Source organism: Equus asinus, chromosome 2 (genome assembly GCF_041296235.1).
Source record: "Equus asinus isolate D_3611 breed Donkey chromosome 2, EquAss-T2T_v2, whole genome shotgun sequence".
Lineage (NCBI taxonomy): Eukaryota > Metazoa > Chordata > Mammalia > Perissodactyla > Equidae > Equus > Equus asinus.
In genome coordinates, this window is record NC_091791.1 from 88787257 (window position 1) to 88810947 (window position 23691).

At 40.6% G+C, this 23691-nt stretch overlaps 1 protein-coding gene across 22 annotated transcripts in view; it reads right to left on the reverse strand.

Annotated features, from left to right (window-relative positions):
• MAPK8 (mitogen-activated protein kinase 8) overlaps positions 1–21836 on the reverse strand; it is a 100077-nt gene extending 78241 nt beyond the window's left edge. For 8 of the 22 annotated variants that reach the window (XM_070493462.1, XM_070493495.1, XM_044759563.2 and 5 more), the window contains exon 1: positions 21627–21823. The gene's annotated coding sequence lies outside the window, so the exon portion shown is untranslated. Of the gene's footprint in view, positions 1–3933; positions 4007–21626 lie in introns of all 22 variants that reach the window. The other 14 variants (XM_070493470.1, XM_070493409.1, XM_070493429.1 and 11 more) reach the window with 4 other exon arrangements.
• Between the last annotated feature and the right edge of the window lie 1855 nt (positions 21837–23691).

Sequence of the window (23691 nt, forward strand, 5' to 3'; positions counted from 1 at the left end):
AGAATACAGTACTTTAAAATTCATATGCATTTAATAAACTTTTTTTTCAAAGGAGGCCTCAATCTTTTTGGAGATTATCACTATTCATGAAAATGTCTTCTGGCCAAAAAGAACTGCAGCAAGGGGCCAATAACTCAAAAGCAATGAAATATGAGGCTCTGAATTCTCCCAATTTGGGATCTCAAAACTCTACGGCTTAAATAACCAGTGCCTGCAATGCCACAGCAAGCCATTATGGTAGCACAAGTGCCACCCATTACACCGTAATTAACATGAAGAGAAGGGAAGAACATGATGCTGACTCACAAACCACCCTTCCCCTTAACCAGCAGAGGACAGGTGGCACAAAGCAGCGGTGAAAACTCAAACTCGGGGGCAGATTATCTGGATTCAGATTCAGCCCTACCACCTTGAGTAACTAATACTTCATCTGCCTCAGTTTCCACATCTATAAAATGGAAGAGAGGGTAGAATAATAAATAATATCTACCTACAAGGTTGACAGAAGGATTAAATGTGTTAATATTTATAAAGTTCTGGCACATAATAAATATTTGTTAAAGAAAAAGAAACAAAAACCCTAAAGTTCAAATACTTAAATGATGAAATAATTGTAGAGATGCAGAAAAACCAAATCAGATAATCCAGAATACTGCAAACTCAATTTTCTAGCTTTTAAAAAAGGTATAGAGAGCCATGTGGGGTTCGATTCTCTCTTAACACAGCAGAAGTCCAAACTGCCCAAGTACAAATCACTTTCAGGGACTTCACAGAAGTGCGGCTATGTGTAATTTCACATGTCTTTATGCCCACGTAAACTGAACAAGAAAATGTTCTGTTTTTATAAGGAAGGATACATTAAATTCTAGCACGGACAGGAGGCCTCAGTTGCTCTGTAGACTACCAAAGAGAAGCAAAAAGGCTGATCCTGTGTGGCAAACCTCTTCAAACTTTGAATGAAAGAAATGAACTATCATGTAAAATTAAGACTGAAATCAACTTCCTAAAGAAATGGAACATTCCAGGATGAAGCAGGGTAAGTAAAATTTGAAACACAGACATCTTGTTCTGCCACAAAACAAGGAAGTACTCAACAACCAACCAGGTCAGATCAAAATGATAGAGCAGTCACCTTGAGAAAGCCCCAATGGCCAAATATGGGACAATCTGAGCATCAAAGAGAATAATGACACCTAACGCAAGCAGAAGGAAAAAAATAATAGGAATTAGAGCAGAAATCAATAAAATTGAAAACAGGAAAATAGAAAAAAATCAAAAAGGAAAGCTGTTTTTCTGAAAATAAAAAATTGATAAACCTCTAGCCAGACTAAGCAAGGAAAAAAAGAGAGAAGACACAAATTCCTAATAAAAGAAGGGGGGGTCATCACTAGTGATGGTAAGTATATAATAAAGGAATATTATGGGAAATCCTATACTCACAAATTTGGTAACTAAGATGAAATGGACCAATTCTGTCAAAGACACAATCTACCAAAATTCAGACAAAGAGAAACAGATAATCTGAATAGGCCTATATCTATTAAAGAAACTGAATCAATAGTTATTAACCTTCCCAAACTGAAAGCACCGAGTCCAAATGGTTTCACTGGTGAATTCTACCAAAGATTTAAGGGAAAAAAAAATGACAGCAATTCTCTACAATCTCTTCCAGAAGCACTCCCTAACTCATTCTCTGAGGGCAGCATTATCTAATACCAAAATCAGATAAAGATACCACGAGAAAGGAAAGCTACAGAACAGTATCTCTCATGAACACAGATGCAAAAATCCTCAACAAAATATTAGCAATCAAATCTAACAACGTATAAAAAGATTTCTAAACCACAACCAAGGGCGATTTATTCTGGGTATGCAAGGCTGGTTCTAAAATCTATTAATGTAAGCCACCACCAACAAGCTAAAGAAGAAAAATCACACGATCATATCAATGGAAAAAGAAAAAGCATTCAACAACATCTAACGCCCATTCATGATAAAAATTCTCAGCAAACCGGAAACGGGAGAATTTCCTCAATTTGATAAAGAAAATTTACCCAAAAAAACCCCATAAAACACCCCACAGTTAACATTATACCTAATGGTGAGAAACCGGATACTTTTCCTCTAAGCTCAGGAACAAGGCAAGGACGTCTGCTCTCACCACTCCTATGCGATACCATACTGGAAGCTCTAGCTATTGCAGTAAGATGACAAAAGAAAATAAAAATTTGAAAGAAGAAACACAACTTTTTGTTTGCAGACGACATGATTATGTATGTTGAAATTTCCAAGGAATCAACAAAACCAACCTCTTAGTTGATACAGTTTCCATTTGGGTATGGGTTAGCAATTCTGATACTGCTAGATGTCATGTATACATACTGGAATTGAACAATTAAGTAAATGGATCACATATGGTGGGAGGCAGGTTTCTCACTGTTGGAGGAAATTTACTTTCAGTAGGGGGAGAACGCCAGAATGATCCACGTGGTTAACGGGTTAGAGCTGAAGACTAAAAACTCATACTTAGCTTAATATAGACACAGACGGTTACACAGAAAAATAATTATGGACATGTCTATTAATACGGACACATTCCTTTCTTTGCTTTGTCTGCTGAGGGTGCCTAAAAGAAACCACATCCCAGTAGCAACAAGCACAGCTAGCACCCAGATCTTGGTTTCTAACACCATTCTCCAATAAAAGGAAAAAGGGTTCCTTGGAGAAGTGGCTGATTCTGGACTGAGGCAGAAAATACACAAGATGAGCTGGGAGCAACCTGTAGTGCCAGAAAGTAGTAAGGAAGTCCTCAAAAACAAAAACACCCACTTTGACGGAGGTATGTCAAAGGGGCACAGGAGCCAAGTGAAAGATCTCTCAGTGGCCAAAGTGCGAACAATTGAGCAACAAAGTAAAGTAGTATTGAATTATAACCCAAAGAATAAAATAAATATCCATGAAGCTATAGTGATATAAATGATTAGATAAATTAGTAAGTGGGAGAAGAGACAAATCTCTTACACAGAAGGACTCCAAATAATTTATGTACGCCACTCTCAAGGACGGGGAGCATAACTCCTCACTCTTTAAGTCTGGGCTGCACATAGTGACTTCTTCCAAATACCACACTAGGGAAAGGGGTGTGGAGTAAGACTAACTTTATAGTGGAGAAATCTGACAAGCACTACCTCAGCCAGGTCACCAAGCTCAACATCAACAGTCATAAATTATGTTAACACCATGTACCCTTGATAGGATGTGATGAAAACGACACTTTACCTCTGGGATCTTCCTCCCCAAAACCCATAACCCCAGTCTAAAAACGAGAAAAACATCAGGCAAATTCCAATAAAGGGAAATCTTACAAAATACCTGACCAGTGCTCCTCAAAACTGTCAAGGTCATCAAAAACATTTAAGGAACATCTGAGAAACTCAAAGCCAAGAAGATCCTAAGGAGACATGACAACTAAATGTAATGTAGTATCCCAGATGGGATACCTGGAACAGAAAAAGGACATTAGGTAAAAACTAAGGCAAGCTGGATAAACTATGGACTTTAGTTAATAATAACGTATCAATATTACATTAGTTCACTAATTGTAATAAATGTACCATACTAAGTAGGATGTTGATAATAGGAGAAACTGGGTGCAGGATATATGGTAACACTATAACACGTTCTCATTTTTTCTGCACATGTAAAATTTATAAAAAGTAAAATCGACTAAAAAAAGGAATAGTGACTAAACTGACTATAAAAACACTGAAAAAACAAAAATCTCTGTGATATCAAAAGAGAGAGAGAGAAATAAAGTTATTTGCCACCACTGAAGAAGACTAGTAATGAACTTTTGGAGTTGAAGTCATTTTCAGAGTTTAAAGAGTTTTCAGAGTTAAAGAGTAGATATATCAAAGGAAAATAAGCAGTTACCTCATCTTTTTTGGAAGAACTGTAGTTCATCCCAGTTGACAAAGGAAAGGTCTTTTTAACGGAGAACAGTTGGCTAGAATAGATCCAGAAGGATGACAGGGTTAGAAAAAGTACTATTTTGTGAGCCCAAATGAAATAACTGATTTACACAAGGCTCACCAACAGATGCTAGAAACATCAGGCAAAAGGCTGCTGGGAAACAGAACACTTCCAGGAAACCAAAATATCATTTCAGTGATCAACTGCTAATTGCACAGGAGGGAAAAAAACCCATCTTTATAATGAATAGATCTGTTAAATACCACCTTAACCAAACGACCACACTTGAGGCAGACAACCTGATTTTATATGCTGTGTGTTATGAATCAACATAATGTACACAGGAGCATCTAAGCCAAAACACCTAAATATAATCCAGCCTTTAGATCCATGCTTCTGTTTTTAGGGAACACAGTGGCTGGAGATACAAGTTAAATACCGTAAGGACACAATCAGACAAATCCAGAACGTGGGAACATTCTACAAGACAACCGGCCTCATCTCGTCAAAAAGTCAACAGCATGGGGGAAAAAGTGGAGGTGGGGACAACTGTAGTACATTAGAAGAGTCTAAACCAACAACAAGCAAATGTAATACTTGAACTTTGACTGAACCATGATTTGAGAAAACCAGCTACAAGTGGAGAAACTTCAATACAGACTAAATATTAAATTTTTTAAAATGTTTACATTTTTTGGAAGTATGACACTTCTAGGAGAATGTATTTTAGCAGACACTTGCTGCAGCATTTAGGAGTCAAGTGCAGGAAAAAAAAAGAGTATTAAGAGAGATATAAACAAATGTAACAAAATGTTAACAATTGTTGTACCCAAGCAGTAGAGGTATATAGGTGTTCACTGTACTATTCTTTCAATTTGCCTGTAGGTTTGAACATTCTCAGTAAAAAGTTGGGGGTGGTGTGGAAGAATGACATCATTAAAAAAAAAAAAAAGCCAGTCAAATGATGAGTTGTAAAGCACCAGAAAACAGTAATAGAAGATTCTATGGAGAGGTGTGACAAAGAAACATGCGGATTTTAAACTGGTCTCCCATAACACATACACTGCATAAACATCAAGAAGGTAGGGGCATGAAAGAGAGGGAATCAGTTTAAGCAACAATTCCTATCTTCCAAAAGTTTAAAATATGAACCAAAACTCTGCTGGTAAAATCACCCAAGACAGAACATCTCTAATATCTCTCATTTTTTCAGGAGAAGAAACAAGGGGCTACAAAAGAGAGGTCATTTTTGCTTTTCATTGCATTGGTTGAAGACTGACAGAAACTTTTGCAATTTTGAAATTTCAGAAATATAGGAATTAGTTGGAGGGTCAAGAACATAAATGAACTCATGAAGATCATAAATTAATTCACATACACATATGAAGATAGCACACTAAATCAACGTCAGTCACATTTCTTCTATCTTATATTAACATTGGGTTTCACCGCACTCAGCTCCCTGCAATCCCTTACTATACTAGCGGCTGTGCTGTAGACATATACTGCTCTAAGACACAACCCTAAGGCCAGCCCCAAAGTCAACCCCTCCATTTAATGACTTAGAAAGCTATCCTGGAGTTTCTCAACATAACTCAGTAGATAATTCTCGATGCCTCTTCCACAATATCTAGGATTCTACAGCCTTATAACTATGACAATTATCATGCCAACAAATACATCAGTTCTTTTCATATATGACTGCCCTTTCTAAGACTCCTGATAGACATGAAAATGTTACCGTATCTTTCCCCTAAACTCTGCAAAAATATTGTTTTCTCTGCCATTTGTTTCCTCCCTTGTCTACTCGTAATCCTGTTTCCTTTTTTCTAATAATTGCTATTATGCATATAAAATGAATGTATATTGTATATGATGATCCTGGTACTCAAAATCTCACCCTAAGGAAACACTAAAACTATGTACACTAAAATTTCAAATTGGGGACTCTTACGAGATAAGCCTTCATCAAGTTAAACTACTTTCCCTTATAATGGTGAACTAGGTAATTCAGACCAACACTGACAGTAACCAGAAAACTGGACCCCCCCCCCCCCCACCTTGCCCAGGCAAAATTAGAAAGAAACAAACAAACAAAAAACACCTCCTTGAGGGCATCAGAGTGCTAACAAGGCAGTAAAAAGGTATGGAGGCTAACATCTGGGAGGGTAAGGAAATCCTCAGAAGTGAGCTGGGCCTCTGGGGCCATTTTTCCCAGGGGGCATGTGCCAATTCCATAAAGGTGGCTGAGAAGCTGGGCTGAACTTTTCAAAGATCCACAAGGCTGTGAGGTTTAAATACTGGAGATAAGGGACCAACACAATACCGGGGTAGGGAAATGGGGGTCTGATACCCCTGGTTTTATGTTGGGACCCCAAACACTCATATCGTAGGAGTAAAGAAAACGTACACTAGACCAGCCTCTGCAGACTCTGGAGCCCAGTTCTGAAACATGTTAGTGTCTGACTGGATTAAGGTGATCCAGGATTGCTAGTGTCACTAGCTAGCCTGCTACCAAAAGCACAGCCATGTGTCCCTTGAGGATGGGATACATTCTGAGAAATCAGTCCTTAGGCAACTTCATCATTGTGCGAACATCACAGAGTGCACTTACACAAACTTAAATGGTATAGCCTACTACACACCTAGGCTATCTGGTACTAATTTTATGGGACCACTGTCATATATGCTGTCCACTGTTGACGGAAACGTCATATGTGGCACACGACTGTAAAGAAAAATCCTTTCGGGAAGGAGATATTTCTAAACTTTAAATTCTATCTATAATTTTTCATATATAACGTCTTAATAAAAAATATCCAGGTAGGGCCAGCCCTGTGGCCAAGTGGTTAAGTGCACGAGCTCCGCTTGGGCAGCCCAGGGTCTCGTTGGTTCGGATCCTGAGCGTGGACATGGTACCGCTCGTCAGGCCATGCTGAGGTGACATCCCACATGTCACAACTAGAAGGACCCACAACTAAAATATACAACTATGTACTGGGAGGACTTGGGGAGAAAAAGCAGGGGGAAAAAACAGGAAAAAAGTAGATTGGCAACACTTGTTAGCTCAGGTGCCAATCTTTAAAAAAAAAAAATCCAGGTATACGAGACTAAGACAACATGAGAAAAAAAAAATTAAGTGACTCAAAACCTACAAGAAAATAGCTACAGTGGATCAAGATAATGAAATGAAGTTATCCAATATAGACATGCTTAATATATTCAAAGAAATTTGTTTTAAAAATTGAGAGTCAAGAAAGACTGGTCCCATACCAAACCTTACTAACTTTAAAATTCCAAATCATACTTCACTTCCTAATCTTTAAATCAATCTCTGACTGATTCCTTAGGAATTCCTACAGCTAGTCTAAAACCTCCTTACTCCCTTTCGGTCCACGTACACCCAAAGAGAACACTTCACCCACTAAAGTAAGAAAAACCAGTCACTCAATCTAAAAGGATTCACACACTAAGAGACATGCCCTCTGATAGCCTTACTGGTCCATTCCCTGAGAGGAAACACACTCCATGAAGCTGCCACGAGAGTGAACTGTTGCAGGGAGCCACCAGAACTCAAATCAAAGGTTTCCAAGCATTTTACATCATAACCCATTACATACACTACATCTATATAGTGTATGTATACAGCATACATACACTGTGTCTATCTATACATAAGCACACTCAATTTAATTGAAACACAAATTTCAAAAAACAATTCTTAGCTATAGTAATCAAGACAGGGTGGCTGGCATAAGGATAGACATATAGATTAATGGAATAAGAGTCCAGAAAAAAAACATTCTTTTTTTCTTTTTTTAACAAGAATGACAAGACAGTTTGATAAGAAAGCACAGTATTTTCAACAGTGTTAGAACAACTGCATATCCATATGCAAAAGACTAAAGTCAGATCCCTTCCCTATCATACACAAAAAAATTAACTCAAAATGGATCACAGACCTAACTGTAAGAGCTAAAACTATAAAACTCTTAGAAGAAAACAGAGTGATCTTCATGACCTTGAGTCAGGCAATGGTTTCTTACATACAACACCAAAAGCACAAGCAACAAAGAAAAAACAGATAAATTCTATTTCATTAAAATCAAAATCTTTTGTGCTGCCACAATACTATCAAGATTGAAGGGGCCAGCCTGGTGGTGTAGTGGTTAGGTTTGCATGCTCTGCTTCAGTGGCCCAGGGTTTACAGGTCTGAATCCTGGACACGGACCTACACACTGCTCATCAAGCCATGCTGTGGCAGCATCTCATATACAAAACAAGGAAGAATGGCCCAGATGTTAGCTCAGAGTGAATCTTCCTCAAGCAAAAGGAGGAAGATTGGCAACAGATGTTGGCAAAGATGGCAACAGGGCCAATCTTCCTCACCAAAAAAAAAGAAAGAAAGAAATTGAAAAGACAACCTGCAAAATAGAAAATACTTCTAAATCACATCTGATGAGAGACTTGTATCTAGACTACATAAAAAACACAACTTAATAATAAAAAGATAAATAACCCATTTTTTTCTTTTTTCTTTGTTTTTTTGCCAAGCAAGATTCACAATCTTCCTCTTTTTGGAGGTGAGCCGCCAAATCACGGCCACTAACAAGTGGTGTAGGTCCTCGCCCAGTAACCAAACCCAGGCTGCTGAAGCAGAGTGCGCTAAACTTAACCACTAGGCCACAGGGGCTAGCCCTAATAACCCATTTTTTTAATGGGCAAAGGTTCTGAATAAACATTTCTCCTAAGATATACGAATGCTCAATAAGCACACGAAACAATGATCAACATCATCAGCCATCAGAGAAATGCAAATCAAAACCACAATGAGATACTACTTCACACCCACTAAGATGGCTATATCAAAAGAAAGACAATAACAAGAGTTGACGGCATGTAGAGAAACCAGAACCTTCATATCTTGTTGGTGGGACTGTAAAATGGTGCAGTTACTTTGAAAAACAGTTTGGCAGTTCCTCAAAATGTTAAACATGGGGAATTACCCATGTGACCAGCAATTCCAATCCTGGCTATACACCCAAGAAAACTGAAAACCTATGTCATACAGAAACTTGTGCAGGAATGTTCATGACAGCATTACTTATTATAGCCAAAGGCCCATCAACTGAAGAGTAGATAAACAAAATGTGGTATATCTGTACAATGGAATATTATTAGACCATAAAAAGAAATGAAGTATTGGCAAATGCTACAAGATGAATGAACCTTAAAAACACTATGCTAAGTGAAATAAGCCAGTCACAAAAAACTATATACTGTATGATTCCATTTACACAAAATGCCCAGAACAGCAAATCTACAAAGACAGAAAGGAGAAGATAAGTAGTTGTTTGGGGCAGGACTGGAAGAATATACAGGAATGGGGAGAGACTACTAATGAGTATGGAGTTTCTCTCTACAGTAACAAAAATGTTCTAAAATTAGATTGTGGTGCTCGTTGCATTACTCTATGAATATGCTAAAAAAAACCTCTGAATTGTATACTTCAAATAGGAGAACTGCAACGGCATGTGAATTAAATCTCAACAAAACTGTTAAATTCTTAGCCCCTTATTACTTGTGATATACTCTGATATTTTCTATTTCATTTCATTTAAACATACAACACTAGTCGTGATGTCCTAAATTCATTCCACAACCCACTAATGGGTCATGACTGGCAATTTGAAAAACACTGCCATGAAGTCCTCTAACAGGAGAACTGATACCCACGTTCTCCTATTCTCAGGATTAGTTCCATCACACCTCACATCCCAGAAAAAGTCCAACTCCTCCTGGCCATCTATTATTCCCTGAGTTCTCACGGCCACACTCTGTGTACATCCTCCCTTTTACTCAATTCCTGAGCCCTCCTAAGTCCTTCACTGGGCCTTCTGAAATTCTGACTTGGTGACAAGCACACTTGGCCACTTATACTACCTTTACTGTTCCTCCTCATCATCTACCGTCCCTATCGTTCTCCCTCATTGAGTAAGGACGTTAGCAACTGGTTCACAGTATGTACCCTCACTCCCCTCACGATTTGCTCACTTCACCATTCATGCAGACACACTGACCCTTTTAATACCTCAGCCTCTTTAATTCATTGGCATCCTCATCTACACACTTTTCCCTCAATTCTATGTCAGCTGCCCACTCCCAAGGCCAAGCCTGGGTGGTATCATTGCCAGAAACTATTACACCTGTCAAATCTATTTCAAGCATCGCACTCTGACCACCACATTCAACCCTTCTAGTTCACTTACTTCATCCCACTCCACCTCCCCTGCAACAATTCTGACTGAAATTTCCAATACACTGATGTTACCACTTCCTTACTATTCATCCTGACTTCAGCTCCTTTCTTGTTCATGTCAGATTTCACAATTCATCACCACTCCTCTAACCACTCCCTTTAAAAAGCCCTCATTTCCCTTGTCCTTCTTCCTTCTATTATACTGACCTAGTTTAATGTGTCAACTTGGCTGGGCTACAGTCCTGTTACTCAATTAAATACTAGTCTAAGTGTTGCTGTGAAGGTATTTTCTACATGTGGTTAACACTCACAGTCGACTTTAAGTAAGATTATCCTCAATAATGTGGATGGGCCTCATCCAATCAGTTAAAAGGCCTTAAGAGCAAAACAGCCTTCCCTGAGGAAGAAATAGTGCTTTAAGACTGCAGGATCAGCTCCTGCCATTTAGATTTGTCAGCCCCCATAACTGTGTAAGCAAATTCCTTGAAAAGTCTTTATATACACATACCTACATATATATCTCCTACTGATTCTGTCTCTCTGGAGAACTCTCACACATCTGGCAAAACCTCACCCCAGAGGAATCCAACCATGGGCCTTATCTGTGCTTGTATCTAACCAGTTAAATAACGCTGGGGGAAAAAGAATCACAAAACCAGGCTGACTGATAGCACTTTAAATTCAAGATTTCAAACTGTAAAAGAACAATCAATACTTCTTGGCAAACTGCTTCCAACTTCCCCCATTTCCAGTCCCCCTCTGCCCATACCAATCTCGTACTTGAGGAAGAAAAGAGAAACCACGAGACGAAAGCCAGGAGAAGAGGCCTTCATCTCCCAGCCACCACACTTCCTCCCAAGAGCCACAGCTCTCTGCATTCCCTCCTGCTTGACCGAGGCCGGATCTCTAACAAAGGCCAATCTCTCCACTTGTGCCCCCCATCCCCTTTCCCACAGTCTCCTTTTCACTCGCTGGATCCCCCATTTTCCTTTACCTACCAACCCACTTCTCTGTTCTACTTCACAGCTAGTCTTTAAAAAGTTGTCTTCATACACTGTGTCTGCATTGGCTCATTTCTCATTCACTCTTTTCAAAAATTTTTCATTCAGTGTTTTCTAACCAACTTCAATCTGGCTTCTTTCTCTTCACTTTAATAAAACTCATCAAGGTCACGAACAATTTCCCACATAATCTATCTGTGCCTGCTTCTTCATCTATAAAATGCAGATAACAGTGTAACAGTGCCAACCTTGTAGGGTTGCTGTGTGATGCTTAAACAATTTAATATATGGAAAGCACTAGAACAGTGCCTGGTATATGATAAGCACTTAATAAGTTAGTAGCTATTAAATTATTAGGATATTCTGGATCTTCTTTGCCCTTGGTTCTGATTTTTTATTTCTAGTTTATTCAGCAATGTGTGTGTGAGTTCTGGAGTAGTAAACTGCCTCAAATTTTGGGGGGCACGGAGATGTGGCTGAAAATAAAAAATAAACTACAAAATCTCCACTAAACAATGAGATCCCTACTGAACTTCAGCCAAGTCTCTTCAATCAATTACCACATAATTTCATAAGGATGAACTACCTTAAACCCAACAGCCAAACCAAACTCACTCCCCTACTCCCTCACCTAGCCCCATGCTTTCTTGACCTGAAGATTTTTGCCAATATCATTCTTCTAAGCATAAGTCCTTCCTGTCCAGATTCACTCACTTCTCACTCCTATATAGCTTAACCCTCTACCTTGATTATATGCTTCCAGGGAGCAGACTAAGTTATATTTCTGGGAATTGCCTCTGGATACTAAACACACAGACAGCAATCTATATGTATTATCAAATCAGAGACAAGGAAGTTAATTACTAATTCTGCATTCACTGTCAAATGATCACTAACTTGTCTATTCCACATTTTGAAAACAACAATTCAAGTTTATTTACATTAACATTAGAGATGAAACTTCACACTACTCTCACTACTCCCATTATATCTCCCCAATTTCACCTATTATTCGTATCTTTTAAATACTCAGCAGATATACAGATATTTTGGGTCCTGTTTTACACATTGTGGAGGAAAACCATAATGTTTTAAACATCACTACTATCAATGCAATAAGACAAAAAACTAGAGGTGTAAAAGCTGAGAGAGGGGAGGTAAAAATGGGAGGCAGTAAAAAAAAAAGGATGGCATCATTTATATGTGAAAAATAAAAAATTCAACTACAGAATGATTACAAGTAATCAGAAAATTTTAAAAGAGGTTTATTTACATACAAATATTAACTAATATGCAAAATAAACAGTTTTTTATATACCAGGTAGAACATAAAATGGAAGAAAAGATGCTATTTCTAACAGAAAGAAAAATAAGTAATAGAAAAACAAACATATAAAATTAATGCAAAAACTTAAAAATTCTATTAGGAACCCAAAAGAAGAGTTGAAGAAATGAAAAGGTTCAGTTTTCCATATTCTTTTTTTTTTTTTAAAGATTTTTTTTATTTTTCCCTTTTTCTCCCCAAAGCCCCCTGGTACATAGTTGCGTATTCTTCGTTGTGGGTTCTTCTAGTTGTGGCATGTGGGACGCCGCCTCAGCGTGGTCTGATGAGCAGTGCCATGTCCACGCCCAGGATTCGAACCAACAAAACACTGGGCCGCCTGCAGCGGAGTGCGCGAACTTAACCACTCGGCCACGGGGCCAGCCCCTCAGTTTTCCATATTCTTGACTAGAAAGACACAACACCATAAAGCTGTCAATTACCCCATAAATAAAAAGAAAATCCTAATGGCAAACTGAATCTTTGTGATAATCAAGGTGGGGGTGGGGAGAAGGAGATATTAACTTGAAAACGGCATGAAGAAACTTTCTGGGCGACGGTAATGTTCTACAGTTTGATCTGGGGTTACACAAGTGTATACAGAGGTAAACATTCATTGGCTGTACACTTAAGGTCTGTGCATCTCACTGTATGTGAATTTTACCTCAATAAAATAAAAAATTAATTCACCCCAACAGAAATGGGAACTAGACTACAAGGGTTGATTCTAAAAGTTCATATAAAACTAACAAGATAAAAGCCAGAGAAGATTCTGAAAAAGAAATGAGGGGGCTGGCCTGGCAGTGAAGTGGTTAGGTTTAGCACGCTCTGTTTCAGTGGCCTGGGGTCTGCGGGTTAGGATCCTGGGTGCAGACCTGCACACTGCTCATCAAGCCATGTCATGGAGGCATCCCACATACAAAATAGAAGACAAGTAACACAGATGTTAGCCCAGCGATAATCTACCTCAAGCAAAAAGAGGAGGACTGGCAACAGATGTTAGCTCAGGGTCATCTTTCTCGCCAAAAAACAAAAAAACAAAAAACAAACAAAAAAAAAAAACCAGAAGAGAAATGAAAGGGAATTAGCCCTAACAGAAAACACAGTATAAAATACAATAATTAAAACAGGATGGTTTGGTTTCCAAATAGGCAGAAGGATCAGTGGACCAGAAATGGCCCCAAATACACACAAATTCAATAAATTACAAAAGTGGCATTTCAGCTCTGTAAAACAAAAATGGATTATTTAAGAAATGATGTCGGGACAACTGGATGGTCATCCAGTGAAAAAAATAAGGTTGGACCCATACATCATACCTTATCTCAGAAATGGGTAAATAAGTTCTAAACAAGTAAAAGAATTAAAAACACAGAGAGAGAGAAGAACAAAGAAGGCATCAAAGTATTAGTGAAACAACATTTGAGAATTCTGGTATAATCTTGAATTAGTGAAAGACTTCCTAACTGTGACATACAACTTAGAAGTCAGGAAAAATTGGTAAGCTTAACTACTGAAAACAAACTCAGCATGACAAAACCACTATGAACAAACATAAAGGGCAAACAGCAAATTGGGGAAAATATTTCCAAAAAACAGCAGAGCTTTTTTCCATAATATAAAAATAAATCCTACAAATCTAAGAAAATGAGTAACAAAGCCATAGAAAACCAAGCAAGGATATGAAGAGTTCAGAATAAAAAAAGTAGAAACAGTCCTTCAAAGATGAAAGATGTTTAATCTCACTCCTGATGGTGCTGAGGACAGAAGCAGGTATCCTCACACAGTGCTGATAGAGTGCAAGTTGGAACAACCTCTACATATGGCACTTTGGCAATACCTTATTAAAAATAAATGCACAGAGACTCTGACCTAGCAATTCCACTTCTGGGAATGTACCCTATACACTTCTATACAAGTATGAAACAATGTATGTACAAGGTAATACATTGCACCATGGCTTTTGATAGCAAAAGACTGAAAACAACCTAAATGTACATCAAAAAGGGGCTTAATGAATGTTACATCTGTTATAATGATGGACTGAATTTCTGTGTCCCCCCAAAATTCATATGCTGAAACCCTAACCCCTGGTATTTGGAGTTAGGACTGTGGGAAGTAATTAGGTTTACAAGAGGTAATGAGGATGGGGCCCGCACGATGGGACAAAGAGGAAGAGAGAGCAGAGCCCTCTCTCTTTCCACTGAGGACACAGAGACGTCTGCAAGGGAGGGAGAGGAGGACCAAATCTCTCAGCACCTTAGTCATGCGCTTCCCAGCCTCTAGAACTGAGAGAAATAAATGTTGGTAAAGCCGCCCAGTCTATGGTATTTTGTTACAGCAGGCCAAGTTGACTAAGACAAATGGTATACCAGGAAGGTGGTAAAAAGAAAAAAAACGTATGCTATTTCTGTACTGACATGACTAATAGGAAATCATCTCCAAACTACAGTGTGAAGTTGAACCAAAAGGTAAAGGGTAATGTGCACAGTATGCAATAACTTAAATAAAAAAGGGGGTAGGGCAGAGGACACACATTATATACGCAAAACACACAATCCCTCATTGGCAATTCTGAAATCCATAAAGCTCTGAAAAATAAAAAGCTTTTATAAGTTTAGCACAAACCTATCTGATGTCAAAATCTGACAAAAATTTCCATAAGGCTTTCTATAATTTGTGTTTATTCTTACTGTACTATTTAGGCCTTTGATACAGAAATATTAATGTTTGATTATGGGATGCTACCACACCTCCTGCTAGGGATTTGGGATAATACAGCAGATGTACTGTATTGCCTTTCTACACTCTCCCACAAAAAAATCAAGCCTTGATTCTGAAATACATCTGGATCAAGGGGTCTGGACAAGGAATTATAAGTCTGTATTTACTTGCACATACGTAAACTATCTTTGGAAGGATTCAAAGGAAACTAACACTATTTCCAATGTAGAGGAACTAGGTGGGGGCACCAAGTGAAAAGGAGACTTTCTACTGTACATCTTTTTCTATCTTTGGAATTTTGAATCAAAGTGAATACAGTACTTAGTCAAAATATAAACAAAATGTAAATAAAATTACTAAAACTTTTTAATTCTCAATAGTAACAGACAAAGCCAGATGTTTTGGTTTTGTTTTGACTGAAAAGTGACCTTTTCTTAAGTCACAGGGGAATCCATACAGCGGTGGCTTTCCTTTATCTCACTTTTAGTTGACTCAAATGGCATCTGACAGTCAGAGCTTCACCCTCTCAGAAGCAAGTCAGGGAACAGAGTATATCCACTGCCCTTGACAGCTTTTAGGAAACAGCAACTTCGCGATGTTTGCCATGCCTCGTGCCAAGCATAGCAGGTATACGTGGCTGCTTTCTTCTGGTATCCCCAGAAACACGCTGGGGCCGGGGCCTCTCTCCAACAGGAAGCAGTGAAGCCCACACTTCTCAGTATTAGAAAAGACTTAAGAAAGTGCTCCTAGCACAGATCTAGCCTTAAGTCTTCACAGCTCAATACAGAAGAGTTTGAGGATTCTGGTTACCATTTGAGTAGCATCTTTTTTACTATCTGCTTTTCATATTTTCCTTATACTTATTTTGATACCCTCTTGTGTTCCAAAATGGATTCGAGGTGACTATGGTTTGCCTTCTATTCACTGAAAGAAGAGACTGATTTCTACTTCCTGTGGCTCCCACATCACTTAATACCTGGACTGGAACAGAGCGGCTTCTCAAGAAATGCAAACCTATGCAAAACCAGCGTCATCTCAGAGTTGCTGTCTTCAAGAAGGAGGAAGAAATTTGACGTACCAATATAACCACAGAAACACTACATAGAAAACTTAGAAAAGACAGTATTTCCAGATGCTACTAATATTAAATAACCTCCCTCATTTTGCTAGAGACCGTTAAAAATGTTTAATGAACATTGTGGTTACCCGGTCTCTGACAAATTTGCCATCATCACATAGAGTCAAAGATCTCAATAACATTAAAGATTTGACAGCATTCCATTTTCTTCAATTATGGGTATATGATAAAGCTATTCCCAGCTACTGAATTCCTACTCTTTTAGATATCTGTCAAAATAAAAGCTTAGGCAATTCTCTACAGTGGGAAACGTGACCGTGGTAAAACAACTTTGTATCAGAGAATGTGGAAAATGACTTCCCTTTAACATTTGCTTCTGGAATATTTCCAAATTTTAAGGCAGAGGAGATTACTAGTCCAAATGTTAAATCATTTCAGTCAATCAACTTTAGATGAGACAATCGAATTTTAAATAAACCCCCCAGAGATGCAGAGGGAAACAACAGGCGTATTTTGGAGAATTTGAATGTACACTGTATATCAAATTGGTTTTAAATTAACTTGGTGTTTTGCATTTGCTCCAAGTTAAAAATAATAAGTGACAACAATAGCTAAAATTTCCTGAATATTTACATCCGGTGTCCCAGGCACTGTACTAGAGCGCCAGGCACTTTATATGCTGTATATTACTTAAACCTCACAGCCCTAGGAGGTTATGTGCTATTATGAGATTATTCTCATTTGACAGATAATAAAACAGGCCCAAAGCTGTTACATAACCTGAACTAGCCCATGCCATATAGTCAGATTTGGAGCATGGATTAGAACTCAGGGTTGACCCTAAAGCCCATGCTAGCAACCACTAGTAAGTTTGGGCTCCTTAACTTTCTAAAGAGTCGGCAGATTTTAATCAAACCTGATGTACTACTACTGGGTAACAGGAGACACAAACGTGTATTTGTGATATAACCTATCACCTTGAAAAAGAATGGCAGCTAATAAGTTTTCTAAAAGGCATTATACACATACACTCTCACATGTAACTTTAAAAACTGGATTTCAATGAAATTTGGCCTGCCCAGAGATCTGGGATGGGCTTTTGCTTCTTTGGGGGAAGCCCTCTCATAAATCTTTCAGAAGAACGTAAATTACAGTTTAGATATCCCATCCCCGATCATAAGCTTCTTGAAGCTAACAAACTTCATTTTCACATCTTCCACTGTCTCTGAGAGCACAGAACCTCCTTAGTAATCACAGTGCTGGGGAATAAATAAAATCTACCATTCAGAGAACTCCTAGCTTACGTGAAGCTTTTTGTTTTATAAGTATGGGTATTACAGAAAATATTTGACTCCCAACAATTTTCTCTGCTTCTGAAAATTACAAGTCTAACTTTCATTGCTGTTCTTGACAGAGGATTCTGATTATCACCCAAGAAGGACTCTTTTTGTCCCACTAAGTTTTCTGAAGAAGCACCTGCCTGGGGAACAAGCTTTCTATAAAAAGGGTTCCAACAGCCTCAGTTTACAGTTCTAAATCCAAAACGGTTAAGCAACTGGTCCAAGGCTCTAGAGCTTGCTGATGACAAAGCCCAGATGACAGAAGTGAGAAGTGAACCTAGGTCTGACTGCTGGACAGTCTAGTTCCACCTGCAGCCCCAAAGGATATGACAGCTCTTATTTCAATATTTCTGTCACCTTCCAGGTAGTGAAGTCTGCTGACTCAAAACTCATTTCTGAAATCAAAGTTCAAGTTAATCTGCATTAGAGTAAGAAGGCAAAGCTTCTAAATGTTCATGTAAAGAGCTCATGACTAAGACAGTAAGCATCACAGCTCACTGAAATAGGCAAACGACTCATATCTAAAGTTATGTGGTTACAATGACTTCCTTGCACTACATGAATCAGAAAAGCTACTACTTGACCAGAGACTTCGAGAGAGCTGGCATCTCAGTGTCAGACATTTTATACTTCTACACGTGCAACAAAGCATCTCAACTATCTAGATGACTCAAATGTGTCAAACAACTCACTGGCAAAGCAGACTAACAAAAGTCAGGCTTCTATTCAACCACCTCTTAAGAACCACCAGGATAGGTGTGTCTAGTCACTTAACAACAAATTACTTCAAGTTGTTTCACTGAGCAGTGAATATCTTCCCAAGGTCATTTCCATAATATTAAGCATTGAGCAAATAGTTAAGAGTCTAACCTCATGAATTTTGGTAGATTTATTCTTAAGCTAATTTCCTTTCCAAGTGACCTTTCTCCTAGGATCTGAAGTAGTATGAAGGGGACAGTTTCCTATTCTCCAGGACACTTAAAGGGAGCCCTTTTCAAACTCATTAATGGAATAATATAGTTCTTACTAACAGACTCAGTGCTCTCTCTTCCTTTAAACATAATTTAGAGTGGAATGTGGAGTGACTGCTAATGGGTATGGGGCATCTTCTTGGGCTGATGAAAATGTTCTGGAATTAGACAGTGCTGATCAATGCACAAATTTGTGAATAAATTAAAAACCCACTGATGCACATCTAACGGTAAATTTTATGGTATATCAATTACATCTCGATAAAGCTGTTATTTTTAAAAACCAACATAATCTAGAAAACAAAACAAAAAAACTCTGGTTTGACAGGTAGCCTGACAGTGAGCTACGATCCAAGGATTTTTTGTGTCAGGAACCCTTCCTAGAATCTGACAGACCTTAATTAACTGGGTAAAGCAATAAAAGTTTGGTATCTCAAGATTTTCATCCCTCATTTCAATAAAATATCACGCTTTTATTTATTTGTACTCTAGGTCAGATAATACTGAGCTCACCTCAAAGCCTTTCACATCTAAAACAAAAGCCAAAATTCGTCAAGCAGTGAGTGGAAAAGAGATGTAACTTGGATAAATCAATATTATTTTGAGTTTTAGGCCCATATGCTTCATCAGTAGTATTAGTACAATGAAGATTTAAAATTAAACATTTCCAAACATTTCTAAAATGTTATTAGAAATCAAACATTTCCAATAAAACTTTTTTTTTTTTAAAGATTGGCACCTGAGCTAACAACTTGCCAATCTCTTTTTCCTTTTTTCTCCCCAAATCCCCCTCAGTAGATAGCTGTATACTTTTAGTTGTGGGTCCTTCTAGTTGTGGCATGTGGGACACCACCTCAACATGGCCTGATGCGTGGTGCCATGAAGGTGCCCAGGATTCGAACCCGTAAAACCCTGGGCTGCTGAAGGGGAGCACATGAACTTTACGCTCGGCCACGGGGCTGGCCCCAAACTTTTTTTTTTTGAGGAAGACTGTTTGCTGAGCTAACATCTGTGCCAATCTTCCTCTATTATGTGTGTGGGACGCCGCCACAGCATGGTTTGAGGAGCGGTGTGAAGGGCTGCGGAAGTGGAATGAACGACCTTAACCACTACGCCATCGGCCGGCCGCACTAACTTTTATGCAACTTGTTTTCTTTGTTCTAGCCTTTCCACTTAAAATGAAGGAGTCGTCAGAAACTTTTCAATTAATATTCACAAAAGGATAAATGCAATCATTTTAGACCCCTAATGAATTATCATTCTGTGTCTGTGTGCAATACATATATGTATACATATGATATACATACATCGCACACAGATACACACATACATTAAAAAGACATTTTAGGCAAGGTTTTATTTTAGGATAGTGATAAGCATAGAAGTGATTTAAAAAAAAAAAACTGATACTGAAGTGATTCAAAAGCTCCTACTGTTGTGACAGATAATACATATGAACTGATCATTTAGCCATCTGGAAGTGACAGTTTGCATGAGGCTTTCGAAACTTTACAGAGAACATTAAACTTTTTTTTAAGGCTTGATTTTAAATACTATCAATTGTAAAGAGCTTTTCATCAATCTGACTTTTACTGAACACCTGCCATATCCCAGGCTAGGTGCCAGAGACGCAGATGCAACACAGGTCTGGCCTCAAGGAAGTCCCATTTTGACCGCTTGCTTTTGTCAGGCCCAGCACTAAACACGTCCCTTCCAGCATCTGACCTCCTGGGCTTAACCCACCGCAGGCGAAGAGGAGGTAAACACTACAAAGGACTATAAGGCCGTAAGACCGAAAAACTAAAGGTGGAAACAAATAAAAGCTGTTGTACATTTAGACCAATTCTAAGTCTACTTCCTAACCTAACATTACACTCTAAGTTCCAGATGTACCGCTAAAAAACATTAAAATGACCCAGAGAATACCTACACCTCCTTTAACACACATCACTTATATAATCTTCTCATTTAAAGACATATCTACCATATTTCACTCAAAGCATCCTCTTCCATTAAAGGATATTCCTCTTTACGTTCCAACTCTCCATCTGAGTACAACACGCACGGAACAGCTGCTGAACGAATGAATGAATGAACAAATGAATGAAATAAACAGATGCCCTAACTGCAGAGGAGGTACTTGCGGACGCTTATCTCAAAACACAATGGACTGACACACCAGAACGCTACTGTAACGATTACTGAATTTCGGAGGTAAAAATAGTAACCACCCAACACTGTCCGATACCACGCAGGCAACATGTTATCAAGTCCACAGCAAACGTCTGATGGGGAACTTCCAGAAATCAAAACAAAAAGTGCTCATCGCAGTACTTTAAAATGGACTCGGTTCTACCACCCAAGGACTAGGAACACAAGTGCAAGACAAAGAGATGGGAGGGTGCGGGGAGAGAGTCCAAAGGTCACCGCCTAAGGACCCTCCAGAGACGCGCCCGCGGACCCCCACGCTCGCGCCGAGCCCGACGGCCCCCGTCACCCGAGCCCCGGGCCCGGCGGTCGGTCGCAGCCCGGAGCCGCAGGCCGCCCCAGCCCCGGTGCTGGCGCCGCCGCCGCGCTCGCCCAGAACGTCAGCACAAAGAAGCCGGCGAGAGAGAAAAGGCGGCCCCCGCAGGCGCGGGACGGGCCCGGGCGCTCGCCGCGGGTGCACCGCCGGGGAGGCAGCAGGGCGCGGCGGGCGGCCCGGGCCCCGCGCGACCTCCGCCGAAGCGCCTCCCAACTCGCCCCCCGCCGCGCTCCCCGCCGACCCGGACGCGGGACCCAGGCGAGCAGGGGGCCCGGCCGCCCGCAGCCCCGCGACCCCGCCGCCCGGGCCGCTATTGTTTCCGCGCCCCCGCCCCCACGGGAGGGGGCACGGCTGAGGCGGCGGCGGCGGCGGCGGCACAATAACATAAACACGGCGGCGCGCCGGCCGCCCGCCCCGCGGCGACCGCCGCACTCACCCGGCCGCGCGGCGAACGGCGACGGGAGAGCCCGCCGGCGGGGACCGGCGCCGTCCGGGCGGTCGCCGCGGCCGTTACCCAGCGTCGCCGGCGGCTCCGCGATCCGGGCCGCGTCGTCCGGCCTCGGCCGCTCCGCTGAGTAACAGGGACGCGGGCCGTCACGGCGCACGCCCGCTCACGTCATCGCGCAGGGCCCCGCCCCCACGCCTCGCCGGCGGCCCGAGGGGCGGGGCAGCCCCGGGGCCCGGATTGCGGGGGCGGGGCCCGCCGTCCGGGGGCGGGGCTACTTATGGACCCGGAGGACTGGCGGAGGTCGCCTGGAGGCGGACCTGCGGCGCGAGCGCAGAGGGCGGCGTGCGAGGGGCGTGGCCGGGAGCCGGAGGGGGCGGGGCCCTGGCCCTGGCCCTGGCCCTGGCACGTGGCGGCGCGTGGCGTGAGCGCCCGGCGTCTGGCCCGGAGCGGTCCGCTAGTACTAGCCAAAAGTCGGGGGGCTCCTCGACGCGGAGGTGGAAGGAGATCTGCGCTTAGACCCAACTCGCCCGGGGACCAGGCGTCCCGGCCCGGGGACACGCCTCACAGACGAAGAACTCAATACCCTGACCGACAATACGTTCCATTCCGAGGACACCTGCCGTGGGCCCAGCAACCCACAACAAACAAATGTTCTCTTAGGCCACCTGGAAAAAGCTGCCTCTTGTTTTCCCAAAATCCACCCCCTACCAGATTCCAGGTATTATGCTGTTTATTTCTGGACCCCACAAAGCGTGAATGTTATGGAATTGACAAGTCCTTAAATATCCAACAATGGGTGGAAGGGTGTCTAAGTTAAATACGTCTTTGCGATGGAATACTTTTTAGCAATTTAAATGCCATATGTTGAAGGAATTCTTAACGACACGGGAAAATATTCATAATACGTTATTAAGAAAAAGAAGTCTATATATAGAGAATGATCCTACTTATATACTATATATACATAGAAAAAACCTGGAAAGAAATATGCCAAATTATTTTAACGGTAGTTCATCATTAGACTGTGGAATGAAGGGTGAACTGGTTCTCTTTTATACTTTGGGTATTTTTCTGTTGTTTCCAAATGGAACAGTTATGTTCATATCAGAAAAAAATACATTACTTTAATAATGAATGCATAAATATTTGTTGAATAAATGAGTGAATTCAGGTAGGCTATCTTCCCATGTCATGTTGGGAACAGCGTGGGTTGGCCTGTTTCCGGTGGTTCTGAAATGGAACATAAGTGTGAGTATTCATTCATTCCTTCATTCTCTCCTGGTTCCCTCCCTCCCTCACAGGCTTCTTTATTTCCTTCCTTCATTTCTCTAATAAATATTTATTGCATGCCCATTCTGTGCCAGGCACTGTGCTAGCACTGGCAATAGTACAATGGAGCTTACAGACTTAATCACTGTAATATGGAAATAGTAACAGTAAACAAATGCAAAATGATCACCGCATTATAATACAGGTTGATGTGGCCACACAGTATTATGAAACCAATTGATAGAATTAGTAAAGCCAGGAAAGGCTTCCTTGAGGAACTGCCTCTTGAACTGAGAATAGATTTAAAAGTATTTTGGACAGAAGCAACTCAGAATGTAAGGGTCCTGGAGTGAGAGGGAGCAGGCAGAGTTGGACAAACTGAGGAAAAGCCAGTGCCACTGGAAGAACAAGGAAGAAGGAGCTATGAGATGAGGTTGGGAAGACTGGAAAGGGACCAAACCTAGTGCAGTCATACTACCCATGTTGAAAATCTTGTCTTTATCCTAAGGGCAATGGGAAGCCCCTGACGTGTTTCAGCAAAGGTGGGGGGCATGGTCAGAATGGCATCTTGAAGATTCCTTATTGGAAGGAGGCCAAGTAGACTATTCCTACATCTAGAATGGTCTAGGAATAGTCTAGATAGCAGACGGCGGAGGCTTGATCTATGGTGATGGTCATGAAAACAGTAAGGGGAAAGATCTGAGGACCCTTTAGGAGATCCAAAGCACAGAAGTTGATGATGGATTATGTGGGCAGTGGAGGAAAGGGAGATATCAAGGAAAAC